General features: G+C 44.2%; 1 protein-coding gene across 1 annotated transcript in view; it reads left to right on the top strand.

Moving 5' to 3' along the window:
* The first annotated feature begins 7524 nt into the window (after positions 1-7524).
* Positions 7525-15450, top strand: part of LOC138981300 (5-hydroxytryptamine receptor 2A-like) — a 57983-nt gene continuing 50057 nt past the window's right edge. Inside the window, exon 1 of the mRNA XM_070354161.1 lies at positions 7525-7929. The gene's annotated coding sequence lies outside the window, so the exon portion shown is untranslated. The remainder of the gene's footprint in view (positions 7930-15450) is intronic.

Below are 15450 nucleotides of genomic sequence, written 5' to 3'. Positions count from 1 at the left end.
ACCCTCCATCCCTTTTAACTGTCTCTCTCTTCCGCTTTCTCGCGCTTTTTCTGTCTGTCAATCCCCCCCTCTCTCTCTCTCTCCCCCTCTCATTTCATAAAAGAATTTGGGAGAGAAGAAAAGGTTTCGATATCCTCGGTTATACCTTGTGTCAATATTTCCATTTACAAATATATGCAATAACACTGTCTTACAATTAGTCAAAAACAAAGCCCTTTTTTTCTAAAAAGATCAAAATCAGAAAGAAACAACTGAAAATCATGCAGAGACTTTCTTCCGAAAATTACAAATCTCTGGCAAATTGAAAGGAACAACAAAATATTCCTTCAGAGAGAGCGAGAGAGAGAGAGAGAGAAGAGAGAGAGAGAGAGAGAGAGAGAGAGAGAGAGAGAGAGAGAGAGAGAGAGAGAGAGAGAGAGAGCAGGGCCGGACCAGTACGTTTTTAAGGGGGTGGGGGGGCCTAAAATGTTGAAGCGGGGGTCCGGGGGCCGCAGAAGGCCCCCGGTGGGGTCGAGGGGCGAAGCCCCCGTGGTGGTATGGGGGCAAAGCCCCCATAAGCTGAAGAAATTTTAACATTTATACATGAAAAATTATCCTATTCTTGCACAAAAAAGTCATTTAAATAATGAAATAGCACCACCAGAAATTTAACATCTCTCTCTCTCTCTCTCTCTCTCTCTCTCTCTCTCTCTCTCTCTCTCTCTCTCTCTCTCTCTTTTTTTTGGGGGGGGGGGGCTGGGGGGGGGGGTTAAAGCCCCCAAAGCCCCCAAATCCCCCCCCCCCTCTCGTCCGGCCCTGGAGAGAGAGAGAACTCAAAACTCAGAATGGTTTATTATTAAGGCCACAGAGAGAGAGAGACAGAGACAGAGACAGAGACAGAGTGAGTGAGCGAGCGAGCGAGTGAGCAAGAGAGAGAGATAGAGAGAGTCACACACACCACACACACACACACAGGCACACACACACACAGGCACACACACACACACACACTGAAACAGACAGACACACGCACACACATACATACACAGACATACATATACACACACAAACCACGAGTGAGAGGAAGAGACTGAAAAAATTAGAAAGAGAGAGTCGTCAGTAAGTAGTGGTATTGACACGTAGCGATAATGACACGTCGCGCTAAAAGATGTAGTGCTGTCGACACGTAGTGATAATGAACGAATGATAGCGACTCATCAACAAATTATTTGCAGCACTAATCAACGTAGCGATAGCGGCACGTAGCACAAATGACACGTGGGACAAATGACACTCAGCACAAATGACACGTAGCGCTAGCGATACGCACCCTCGCTTATGCAGGGGAAGTTCGCCAAGTCTTTCGTCCATATACCACCAATAGCAGTTTCAAACCATACCTTCGTGCATGTCCTTGACTTTTTGTTCATGATTTTGAACAAGATAATCCGTTTTCTTGCAGAATTTCTCAAAGTAATCCTCTGGCAAAGTAATTTTCGAGCATCGAAAGTGAAAGAGGTATTTCAGGCCAGGCACCTATTGCCCCCTAGTTCCGGTTATCAGAGAGAGGCTGCCGTGCCCTAAAATCTGATTGGTCGAAACGCTGGGGGCAAAGGTTATACGAAAAAGGTCTATTTCATCCTGTCATGAGCCTGGGATCCGAAATGCTTATAACAGCAGAAATGGTTATAACAGTAGAAATGGTTATAACAGTAGAAATGGTTATAACAGTAGAAATGGTTATAACAGTAGAAATGGTTATAACAGTAGAAATGCTTATAACAGTAGAAATGGTTATAACAGTAGAAATGGTTATAACAGAAGAAATGGTTATAACAGCAGAAATGGTTATAACAGCAGAAATGGTTATAACAGTAGAAATGGTTATAACAGTAGAAATGGTTACAACAGTAGAAATGCTTATAACAGCAGAAATGGTTATAACAGTAGAAATGGTTATAACAGTAGAAATGGTTATAACAGTAGAAATGGTTATAACAGTAGAAATGCTTATAACAGTAGAAATGCTTATAACAGTAGAAATGCTTATAACAGTAGAAATGGTTATAACAGTAGAAATGGTTATAACAGTAGAAATGGTTATAACAGTAGAAATGGTTATAACAGTAGAAATGGTTATAACAGAAGAAATGCTTATAACAGTAGAAATGCTTATAACAGTAGAAATGCTTATAACAGTAGAAATGCTTATAACAGTAGAAATGGTTGGTTATTGAGCGCAAGACTTGCAGTTTTACTTTCGTGTCGGTCAAATTGTCAATGCCTCGACCGAACATGGTTTTTTAAGACGTTGCTACGATAAGGATAGGATTTTCAATTCATGTTCGAGCCAATCCAAAAAAATCATTTTTGAGAACGAGTTTTACATTGAGACATGGCTTCTTTTCGTTATTTCGGATGTCTGGAGGTATGAATGTTTCCAAGGAGACGGCGACAACCCTGCCAGGTATCCTAGGCACAAGTCCGTGCCCCCCCCCCCCCCCCCCCCCCCGATGCTTTTTAGCCCCGCCCGCACTTCTTACGCCGCCCACAAGTTAATTTTCCCTATCTGCAAAAACATCTTGTGCGGTCAAGTGTACAAATAACGTGTCCCTGCAAAGTAGATCCAACACATTGTTATTGTGAGCCCATGAGTATTTATCTGTGCCGGGTAATTCCTGACACGATGCCTCGACCGAACAGCATTTTGGACCGGGTCAAATTACTGAATAAAACAACGATCTTTTTTTTTAAACGGATGTTGTGGTCATTAACATGCTCATAATCTCTTTGCATCTGTACACTTTGCTTGCACTCTTCACTCTTAGTTTACTGGAGATAAACGTCTGTTTTTCGGCAAGAGAGGAATGTCACAAAATGGCGGCTTTTAATCAGCCGATTTTCAGCAAACTAAAATGTCAAGCAAATTAACAAAGAACAAGTCGCGTAAGGCGAAAATACAACATTTAGTCAAGTAGCTGTCGAACTCACAGAATGAAACTAAACGCAATGCAACGCAGCAAGACCGTATACTCGTAGCATCGTCAGTCCACCGCGCACGGCAAAGGCAGTGAAATTGACAGGAAGAGCGGGGTAGTACTTGCGCTGAGAAGGATAGCACGCTTTTCTGTACCTATCTTTGTTTTAACTTTCTGAGCGTGTTTTTAATCCAAACATATCATATCTATATGTTTTTGGAATCAGGAACCGACAAGGAATAAGATGAAAGTGTTTTTAAATTGATTTCAAAAATTTAATTTTGATAATAATTTTTATATATTTAATTTTCAGAGCTTGTTTTTAATCAGAATATAACATATTTATATGTTTTTGGAATCAGCAAATGATGGAGAATAAGATGAACGTAAATTTGGATCGTTTTAGAAAAAAATATTTTTTTTTACAATTTTCAGATTTTTAATGACCAAAGTCATTAACTAATTTTTAAGCCATCAAGCTGAAATGCAATACCGAAGTCCGGGCTTCGTCGAAGACTACTTGACCAAAATTTCAACCAATTTGGTTGAAAAATGAGAGCGTGACAGTGCCGCCTCAACTTTCACGAAAAGCCGGATATGACGTCATCAAAGACATTAATCCAAAAAATGAAAAAAAAACGTTCGGGGATATCATACCCAGGAACTCTCATGTCAAATTTCATAAAGATCGGTCCAGTAGTTTGGTCTGAATCGCTCTACACGCACGCACACACGCACACACGCACACACATACACCACGACCCTCGTTTCGATTCCCCCTCGATGTTAAAACATTGAATCAAAACTTGACTAAATGTAAAAAGTAGTCAAATTTGGTTTGAAAACATATAAATGTATTCCCCGAGACACACTACAAATACAGCATATAGTTTATTTGGATGAAAATTATGGTTGTATTCCTTTGATTCCCTTCTGGGACAGTGATCTGAGAATGACCACTAGACGTGCCAAACTTCTAAACTGTTTAAACGTCAATGCTTGGCCTTCTTTCGGGCCGTTTACATCTCGTCGACCAAGCTTCTTTCAAACGATATAGACATATCTGTGTGTAAGCCTGGTACATTTTTTCTGGCAGCAAAAGCCAAACCGTTTCACAGCTCGCCGATTCTGGGTCACATGGATACTCCGATCGGCACGTGCTTGAGCATTCGGAGCGGCGTTATCTGTCTGCCAGCATGCAGCGTGAATAGGACAGACACTCAAGTGAGGGCAAATCAGTTAGCATGCTGCGTGACTAGGACAGACACTCAAGTGAGGGCAAATCAGTTAGCATGCTGCGTGACTAGGACAGACACTCAAGTGAGGGCAAATCAGTTAGCATGCTGCGTGACTAGGACAGACACTCAAGTGAGGGCAAATCAGTTAGCATGCAGCGTGACTAGGACAGACACTCAAGTGAGGGCAAATCAGTTAGCATGCAGCGTGACTAGGACAGACACTCAAGTGAGGGCAAATCAGTTAGCATGCAACGTGAATAGGACAGACACTCAAGTGAGGGCAAATCAGTTAGCATGCAGCGTGACTAGGACAGACACTCAAGTGAGGGCAAATCAGTTAGCATGCAGCGTGAATAGGACAGACACTCAAGTGAGGGCAAATCAGTTAGCATGCAGCGTGACTAGGACAGACACTCAAGTGAGGGCAAATCAGTTAGCATGCAGCGTGAATAGGACAGACACTCAAGTGAGGGCAAATCAGTTAGCATGCAGCGTGAATAGGACAGACACTCAAGTGAGGGCAAATCAGTTAGCATGCAGCGTGAATAGGACAGACACTCAAGTGAGGGCAAATCAGTTAGCATGCAGCGTGAATAGGACAGACACTCAAGTGAGGGCAAATCAGTTAGCATGCAGCGTGAATAGGACAGACACTCAAGTGAGGGCAAATCAGTTAGCATGCAGCGTGAATAGGACAGACACTCAAGTGAGGGCAAATCAGTTAGCATGCAGCGTGAATAGGACAGACACTCAAGTGAGGGCAAATCAGTTAGCATGCAGCGTGACTAGGACAGACACTCAAGTGAGGGCAAATCAGTTAGCATGCAGCGTGACTAGGACAGACACTCAAGTGAGGGCAAATCAGTTAGCATGCAGCGTGACTAGGACAGACACTCAAGTGAGGGCAAATCAGTTAGCATGCAGCGTGAATAGGACAGACACTCAAGTGAGGGCAAATCAGTTAGCATGCAGCGTGACTAGGACAGACACTCAAGTGAGGGCAAATCAGTTAGCATGCAGCGTGAATAGGACAGACACTCAAGTGAGGGCAAATCAGTTAGCATGCAGCGTGACTAGGACAGACACTCAAGTGAGGGCAAATCAGTTAGCATGCAGCGTGACTAGGACAGACACTCAAGCGAGGGCAAATCAGTTAGCATGCAGCGTGAATAGGACAGACACTCAAGTGAGGGCAAATCAGTTAGCATGCAGCGTGACTAGGACAGACACTCAAGTGAGGGCAAATCAGTTAGCATGCAGCGTGAATAGGACAGACACTCAAGTGAGGGCAAATCAGTTAGCATGCAGCGTGACTAGGACAGACACTCAAGTGAGGGCAAATCAGTTAGCATGCAGCGTGACTAGGACAGACACTCAAGTGAGGGCAAATCAGTTAGCATGCAGCGTGACTAGGACAGACACTCAAGTGAGGGCAAATCAGTTAGCATGCAGCGTGACTAGGACAGACACTCAAGTTAGGGCAAATCAGTTAGCATGCTGCGTGACTAGGACAGACACTCAAGTGAGGGCAAATCAGTTAGCATGCAGCGTGAATAGGACAGACACTCAAGTGAGGGCAAATCAGTTAGCATGCTGCGTGACTAGGACAGACACTCAAGTGAGGGCAAATCAGTTAGCATGCAGCGTGACTAGGACAGACACTCAAGTGAGGGCAAATCAGTTAGCATGCTGCGTGACTAGGACAGACACTCAAGTGAGGGCAAATCAGTTAGCATGCTGCGTGACTAGGACAGACACTCAAGTGAGGGCAAATCAGTTAGCATGCAGCGTGACTAGGACAGACACTCAAGTGAGGGCAAATCAGTTAGCATGCTGCGTGACTAGGACAGACACTCAAGTGAGGGCAAATCAGTTAGCATGCAGCGTGACTAGGACAGACACTCAAGTGAGGGCAAATCAGTTAGCATGCAGCGTGAATAGGACAGACACTCAAGTGAGGGCAAATCAGTTAGCATGCAGCGTGACTAGGACAGATACTCAAGTGAGGGCAAATCAGTTAGCATGCAGCGTGACTAGGACAGACACTCAAGTGAGGGCAAATCAGTTAGCATGCAGCGTGAATAGGACAGACACTCAAGTGAGGGCAAATCAGTTAGCATGCAGCGTGAATAGGACAGACACTCAAGTGAGGGCAAATCAGTTAGCATGCAGCGTGAATAGGACAGACACTCAAGTGAGGGCAAATCAGTTAGCATGCAGCGTGAATAGGACAGACACTCAAGTGAGGGCAAATCAGTTAGCATGCTGCGTGACTAGGACAGACACTCAAGTGAGGGCAAATCAGTTAGCATGCAGCGTGACTAGGACAGACACTCAAGTGAGGGCAAATCAGTTAGCATGCAGCGTGACTAGGACAGATACTCAAGTGAGGGCAAATCAGTTAGCATGCAGCGTGAATAGGACAGACACTCAAGTGAGGGCAAATCAGTTAGCATGCAGCGTGAATAGGACAGACACTCAAGTGAGGGCAAATCAGTTAGCATGCTGCGTGACTAGGACAGACACTCAAGTGAGGGCAAATCAGTTAGCATGCAGCGTGACTAGGACAGACACTCAAGTGAGGGCAAATCAGTTAGCATGCAGCGTGACTAGGACAGACACTCAAGTGAGGGCAAATCAGTTAGCATGCAGCGTGACTAGGACAGACACTCAAGTGAGGGCAAATCAGTTAGCATGCAGCGTGACTAGGACAGACACTCAAGTGAGGGCAAATCAGTTAGCATGCAGCGTGACTAGGACAGACACTCAAGTGAGGGCAAATCAGTTAGCATGCAGCGTGACTAGGACAGATACTCAAGTGAGGGCAAATCAGTTAGCATGCAGCGTGACTAGGACAGACACTCAAGTGAGGGCAAATCAGTTAGCATGCAGCGTGACTAGGACAGACACTCAAGTGAGGGCAAATCAGTTAGCATGCAGCGTGACTAGGACAGACACTCAAGTGAGGGCAAATCAGTTAGCATGCAGCGTGACTAGGACAGACACTCAAGTGAGGGCAAATCAGTTAGCATGCAGCGTGACTAGGACAGACACTCAAGTGAGGGCAAATCAGTTAGCATGCTGCTTGCACTGCATCTTCATGTGCGATTGGGGGAACTTCGTGACAGTTGAGCCGAGACAGGTAATAATAGTGCCGTGGATCAGACCGTGTGTGTGCGTGTGTGTGGGGCTAGCTTAGCTGTCCCGGTACCAGCACACAGGCAAGTGCAGCACGTGGAGCGCCGAGCCGCACGGGCCGCTGTGGTCGTGGTGGTAGTCTCGTTCGCCGCCGCCGTCGCCAACAGCCACCAACACCGACAGAGCAGCAACGGCCTGTAGTCTAGCAGCGCAGGCAGAGAAAGCTCTGAGCCCAAATCCGCTCGCTCTGTGCTGTGGCCAGCAGAGACCGTCGCGCCGTCACGACAACTGGAAGTTGACAGTAGAGCTGCTCCACGAAAAGGATTCTCTTCTCACTTTTGTCTCTCGCGACTGTTGGGGCATCAACCCTTCGTGTGTGTTCTCACTTTCCGCTTGCACGGCGGTCGGAATGGAATTGTGACGTTCGCGCCGTTGTTCAATGACGCGGAGTCAGTGCGCTACGTATATTATATGCCTCAGTGGCGTCACCGGGAGGACACGGTTTAGTGAACAGCGAGTCAAAAGGTGTGGTGCGGGGCGTGGTGCTTGTTTGTTGCTGGCGACACTGTTCCCTTTCCGCCTGCATGCTTTTCCAGGTGAGTGGCATTATGTGTGTGGGTCACTTCATGAGCGATGGGTCGTCCTCGTGTGGAAGGGGGACTAAGTCATGAACAGAATTTGTTTTCACGACAGAGACTTTCTGTGACGTAGAAAAAGGAAATGAAGCGTACATGTGCAAACCTGTGTTGTGCATGTTTGACATTGTCAACTCGAAAAAAAGAAGATTTATAAAGCTATATTGTTTTCTGTTTACTAAATATCAAGTACAGTTTTGCGTAGCGAATGAGCCGATGATGTCAGTTGTACTGTCAGAAAGTTGCAAAATGTGTTCACTGTTTGAATAAAATTATGGCATACCTTTTCTAACTAACATTGTACAAAGAATTTACTCGGGCAGCACTTAAGGCTGTCGTAAAGTGAACCCGAAGTGGACTTCGCGGTAACTTTGCCAAGTCTTTTAACGAAAATTAAGTGCCAATGCTTTGTGAAGTCGACTTCGCACAATTAATTAGATTCCCATTTTTTTTATCTCCAGTTTGAAGCTCATCTTTAGAAGGAATGGCATCAAGTCTAATAACCTGACAAGTATTTTCAACAAAGCAACGCTGCAAAGCGTCAAGTTATGAAGGTGGTTTTTATTTTTTTTTTTTTTGGGGGGGGGGGGGGGGTCGTCATTGAACCAAACCGAGCAAAACTACTTTAAGTCTGCGCTACCTAACATGCTTTCTGTGTTCAGCTGAGAGAAAGAAGAATGACAGAGGAACCAGGAAATATGCACTACCAATTCTGTCCCGGAAGAGTTGCGAGCGAAAAATAACCACTACGCAGTACATCCCAGAAATAACAAACAAATCTCACTGATTGGGCTCAAAACTTCGGTGTACGCCGGTCTCTCCGCGGCAAATCATTCTTTGTCGCCTTTCACCGCAGAAAGAATGTCGATTGTAATGTAATCCAGACACAGGGGACATGCTTCACGAAAGATTGAATACTTTCTTTGCGCATAAACAAACTAATTCAGTCAATATCAGTAGTGCAGTTGGAGATAGCTCTCATGAGTATACAGTGACAATTCGTCTTTGTATCGCAGTTAGTCTTACTGCGGGAAGAAGGTTCCAAACACAACATTCTGCAGAGTGAAGGCTTTTCTTATGCAGACAATACCATTGTTTCCATTAAAATAATGTAAATAATATGATATTTTTAAATCTGTAACAGCTTGTCGCCAGAAAAGGAAATCCAAAGGTTGTGTCCATCCAAAAAATTCTTTATCCAAACTAAAACTAGAACTTTTAGCCAGTCCCGGCCCTGGGTAGTTGTTATAGACAGGTTCAGCTGTATCACAGGAAAACTGTAATTCACTAATGCATTTGTCGTCTTACATGTGAATTTTCTTGTGTATTCAAACGTGTTCCAGAACGTGACTAAAATATCGAAGTAGCATGTTTTAAAAAAAAAAGTTGAATATCAAAGGAGTCACGTTCCTGGGATACGTACTTACCTGCATCCCTATAGCTCTTCTTTTCTACTTCACGTTAAGCAGATCAGGTTGATGAAAATGTGCATCAACTTATACCCATGTTCGAAGACTATAAGACACGTATCTGACGACTGTAAGACCCATGTCCGAAGACTGTAAGACCCATGTCCGAAGACTGTAAGACCAATATCTGAAGATTGTAAGACCGGCCCATGTCCGGAGACTATAAGTAAGACCCATATCTGACGACTGTAAGACCCATGTCCGAAGAGTGTATACATGTAACACACATATATGATATCTGAAGACTGTAAGACCCTTATCCGAAGACTATAAGACCAATATCTGAAGATTGTAAGACCCATGTCCAGAGAATATATATAAGACACATATCTGAAGACTGTAAGACCCATGTCCGGAGAGTGTAAGACACATATATATATATATGATATCTGAAGACTGTAAGACCCATTTCCGAAGACTATAAGACCCATATTTGAAGACTGTAAGACCCATGTCCGAAGAGTGAAAGACAAATATTATATCTAAAGACTGTAAGACCCATGGCCAAAGAGTGTAACACACAGATATGACACCCCCCCCCTCCCCCCGTCCGCGGGTTAGGGGGAAGAATTTACCCGATGCTCCCCAGCATGTCGTAAGAGGCGACTAACGGATTCTGTTTCTCCTTTTACCCTTGTTAAGTGTTTCTTGCATAGAATATAGTCAATGTTTGTAAAGATTTTAGTCAAGCAGTATGTAAGAAATGTTAAGTCCTTTGTACTGGAAACTTGCATTCTCCCAGTAAGGTAATATATTGTACTACGTTGCAAGCCCCTGGAGCAATTTTTTTATTAGTGCTTTTGTGAACAAGAAACAATTAACAAGTGGCTCTATCCCATCCCCCCCCCCCTCCCCCCTTTCCCCGTCGCGATATAACCTTCGTGGTTGAAAACGACGTTAAACACCAAATAAAGTAAAATAAATAAGTAGAACGTGTCCATAAGCAGTCTGCTTGTTAACGTTCTTAATGTTGTTACTGTATATAACATGTATACAAGAAATTAATAAAAACACGCTTAAACCAAAGTAAAATAAAGAAAGAAACACATATATGATATCTGAAGACTGTAAGACCCATGGCCAAAGAGTGTAACACACATAAATATGATATCTGAGGATTGTAAGACCCATTTTCGAAGAGTGTAAGACACATATTAAGACCCATATCCGACGAGTGTAGGACGCGTGTCCGATATACAGAGATGTGATCACCGTGAGAGAGTGTTTTCCACGACAAGGCAGTCTTGTTGGTTGCTTCACTTCCGTTTGTTTTTGTCATGTTAAGTGTGTTTTGACAAGAGGAAAATGAAAGAAATGTTGTGTGTTTTCTATCTTGAAAAAACACAGGGTGTTTGAAAATGCACCCATTTGTACGCTGGTGATCTGGAGAGAAAAAAATAACATGATCTGGAGACGTCAGGAAGACGGTAATCGAATGATACGTAAACAAGACGCCTGCCAAAACTCAGGACTTTAACATAGCGATAAGAAAGTATAGTGAACATATGTGACCCTCCACCACGGCATGAGTCGCATGTCACCTTTGCATGATTTTCATATTTTTTCATTTTCCTAAAGAGTTTTTTATGCTCTATCCAGTGGTGAAACCCGTTTTAGAAAAGAGCAAAAACTGTTTGAGTTATAAGCCTGTGACTAAGGTGACCCTCACGCTGTTACCATACACTCTCCGGACTTATATCAAGTCTAGCGCAGAACCGCGCGAGGTGACATGCGACTCATTTCGTGGTGGAGGGTCACATATTTTAAGAAGACGAACGAAAGAGGAAGGGACACAAAAGGAAACTGACTCATTTTTGCTTCTGAAAATCTTGCTGCGACTCTCTGAATGTCTGTCTGCCTGTCTGCCTGTCCGTCCGCCTGTCCGGCTTCCGCCTGTGCGACTGCCTGCCTGTCTTCTGAGCGGAAAGAAGAACGGCTTGATTTATAGACAGTGAAAAAAGTTCACCCGATAACCAGACTCTCTCTCTCTCTCTCTCTCTCTCTCTCTCTCTCTCTCTCTCTCTCTCTCTCTCTCTCTCTCTCTCTCTCTCTCTCTCTCTCTCTCTCTCTCTATCTCTCTCTCGATATGTATTTGCAGGAATGGAATGGTTCCATTATAAGTAATGACATTTATCAAAACTACCGATTATTCAAAACAGTTTTTGAAAGTGAGAAGTACTTTGATTTCATTGACAAAAAATGTTTCCGCGATTGTTTGACCAAATTGCGTCTGGGTGTGTTGCCTATTGGAGCTTCGTGTTTTAGAAGAACATTTGGAAGGGACAGGAATATTTTATGCAAGCTCTGTGATGTTGTGGAAGACGAAAAGCACTTTGTATTTGATTGTCCATTGTATGCAAACGCCAGGGCTAAGTTTTTAAATACAAGATATAATTACTCATTAAATTTTGTGAATATTCTCCGCAACGGCTCATCATCTGATATTCGTAGATTAAGCATTTACTTGTTTATTGCTCTAAAAACTCGCCTGGAGTTTACTGAAAACATAGCTCAAGACGACTGATTGTGACTGTATTACTTTACCGTGTACGTTTAGTTTTGTATCTTTGTTGCTTTGCCGCTGTATGTGTTTAGTTTTGTATCTTCGTGTTGCTTTGCCGCTGTGTGTACTTTTGACTTGTATTTTTGTTTGTAACGACCCTATTCTAGGGGCTAGAGGCCTGAAGAATAAATGATGTTCTTGTTCTTGTTCTTGTTCTTCTCTCTCTCATCCTCTCTCTCTCTCTCTTCCTCTCTCTCTCTTTATCTCTTTCTCCTGCTCTCTCTCTCCCTCTCTCTTTCTCTCTCTCAACCTCTCTCTCTCTCTCATCCTCTCTCTCTATCTTTATCTCTTTCTCCCGCCCTCTCTCTCCCTCTCTCTTTCTCTCTCGCAACCTCCCTCTCTCTCTCTCCCTCTCTCTTTCTCTCCCTCTCTCTTTCTCTCTCTCAACCTCCCTCTCTCTCTCTCCCTCTCTCTCTCTCTCCCTCTCTCTTTCTCTCTCTCTACCTCCCTCTCTCTCTCTCTCTCCCTCTCTCTCTCTCTCAACCTCCCTCTCTCTCTCTCTCTCCCCCTCTCTCTCTCTCGCTCTCTCTCTCTCTCTCTCTCTCTCTCTCTCTTTCTCTCAACCTCCCTCTCTCTCTCTCCCTCTCTCTCTCTCTCTCAACCTCCCTCTCTCTCTCTCAACCTCCCTCTCTCTCTCCCTCTCTCTCTCTCTCTCTCCCAACCTCCCCCCCTCTCTCTCTCTCACTCTCTGTCTCTCTCTCTCTCTTTCTCTCTCTCAACCTCCCTCTCTCTCTCCCTCTCTCTCTCTCTCTCTCTGTCTCTGTCTCTCTCTCAACCTCCCTCTCTCTCTCTCTCTCTCTCTCTCTCTCTCTCTCTCTCTCTCTCTCTCCACTCACCCCCAACCGACTTCCCAACCCCTACCCCCAGCCAGTCACGTATTGTCAAGACACGCACAAGCCCATGAGAAACCTGTGAGCGACCTTACGATTCATCGCCCTTTCGCAGGATTCGATCTCCTACCATGCGCTCTCCGTCATTACACCAATTGAAACACGGACAGGCTTGAATGGGAAATGAAGTCAGAGTGGAGAAAGGGATGGGGTAAGGGGATGGGGGGAGGGAGCAAATAAGGGGGATGGGAATGTGTTGGTAGTGAAGCGCCACATCAATAACAACGACCACAACCACAACCACACCAAAAACAACATAAACAACAACATAACCAATTAAATACCAATCGAAAACAACACATGAATAAACGGGAAATGGGTCGTGGGGTGATGAGATGAATGATCAAATAGTGTGTGGTAAGGGGATGTGGAGGGGGAGAGAGACTGGAATAGAGAGAATGGAAGGAGAAGAGATTGGGAGAGAGGGGAGGGTGTGGGGCACTGATGGAGAAATAGTGATGGGGGAGAGATATGTAGGAGAGGGGAGGGGAGAAAGACTCGTGGATGGTGAGGGAAGCGGGGGTAGGGAAAGAGCAAAATATAGGCGAGGGGGGAGGGGTGGATGGCCGGGCGAGAGAGGTCTCCTCGGAAAAGGGTGAAGGAGAGATTGAAGAGAGGGGATGAAGGAGGAGGATGGATGGGGATTAACTGCGTCAGCGGTAGGGGAAAAGGGGGGGGGGGGAAGAGTGGTAGATGGCTGGTCAATTAACTGAGGTATAATGCACGAGACGTATTTGGAAAAAGGAGGGCTGGCTAAGGACAGGGCTGGAGGATATGATGAGCAGGGGTAGGGGGGGGGGGGGGGAGGGGGGTAGCTTTCAATGCTACTTGATTGTAAGTGCAAAATTAATTAACTCCTAACTCGTTAGCAGATCCTTCGTATGCGTCGTGTATTATCTGAGTTCCCTTCCTTCTAACGAGTGGAAGAGTACAAACACCAGGCTAAGAGCGACTTTAACGAGCGATTAGTTTTTAATACCAGTTCCGAAAATTGCAGTTAACCCCTGCCATTATTAGCGCCACAAATAAAGACATGACGATGTCCGTCGCGCTACATTTAATGATGAACAGTCACGTACGGTTTTTTTTTCTTTTTTTTTCTGTTATTAAATACAAGTACTGACACCCGAAGCTTTCTTCATGTATACGTAGAATCAAGAACCATGCTTGAAGTGAACAGGTTTAAGACCCGCGCATATCCAGATGTAATTATTTGAAATGTAATGTAACAAAATAAAAGCAACAACAACAATCGCAAACTGTAGGAAAAACGAGTTTGGTGCAAAGCGAGCATATCTTCTCTCTCTCTTATTGTCTGCGTGAAGTTGAGATTGGCATCGTCTGTCTGTTTGTCTGTCTGTCTGTCTGTCTGTCTGTCTGTCTGTCTGTCTGTCTGTGTTTATGTGTGTGTCAGTCAGCAGTGTATGTCTGTCTCTCTGTCTGTTCGTCTGTGTGTCTGCGTGTCTGTTTGTGTGTTTGTCTATCAATCGGTCTATCTGTCTGTAGGTCGGTCTGTCTGTTAATATGAAACAAAGAACCAGTCTGGCGCTAGATTTGGCATTTCGTATCCGTCCGTCCGTCCGCCTGACCGTGTGTCTGTCTGTCTGTCGGCGTGTGTTATATAAAACAAATAACTATGTTACGAGACATTTCTCATCTTTCCAACTCGCTAGCTTTCTCTTTCTGTCCGTCCCTATCTCTGTGTCGGTGTATCTGTCTGTATCATGGCGGTCCTTTTCGCAAGGGAGCCGTTGAACTTATCAGCCCAAAACACTGAATTTCAGCGGATCAGAAAATCTGACGCAAACTAAACATGCAAGAGCTCTATAAGGTGTCAGGCTAAATGTCAAAATCTCTTTGTTCGTAATTAATTTCCTTGTGGAACCATTTTTTTGTGAACGGGAAAACAAACATGCTTGCCTTCAGAAGTTCTTTAGAAGCGTGGCGTTTGGGAATTGTCTTTTACTGCCCGTTAGATTGTATTCTGGCTGTCCTTTCCAGATTTCTTTTGAAAATAACTAATCGGAAAAAAAGTTTGCAAAAGGATCAAAGTTACTTCCACCATCACGATCATTGGCAACATTTTTTATTGGTTCGAGTCACGTACCATTTAAGCTTTTGCGTGAGTTCGTGCCTTGATAGATTTATTCTCACTGTATCATCATTCATTTCGAAAGTATTTATGAGAAAAAGAATAGCTAAAACCAAAATAACTGAACTGCAAAAGAACTTCCTAAGTTAAGATGCTGAAAAAACGCGAAAGAAATAAAATGAAAAAAAGAATTGTTCAAAGCAGCTATATAATTGAGGAAAGAGTGCACAACGAATTTAGTTTGGTCTTTTGTTTTGTTGTTGAATTGGTTTTTTTTTCAGTTTTATTTGTTTTTATGATGCGGGATTTAAGAATAGCATACTGCGAACGAAAAGTGGCAGTGGCCAGGTACACCGTGGGCGTCTTTCCTTTGTCATCCCCACGAGCGACAATGACAGTCGTTTGTTTGCTTGTTTTCGTCCCACAATAGCAATCTATAATCACCCTTCCGTGGGAGAGGTCTAACGA

This window comes from Littorina saxatilis, linkage group LG12, assembly GCF_037325665.1.
Source record: "Littorina saxatilis isolate snail1 linkage group LG12, US_GU_Lsax_2.0, whole genome shotgun sequence".
NCBI lineage: Eukaryota > Metazoa > Mollusca > Gastropoda > Littorinimorpha > Littorinidae > Littorina > Littorina saxatilis.
The sequence above is the reverse complement of the archived record's forward strand: the minus strand, read 5'-3'. Positions and strand labels throughout refer to the sequence as shown.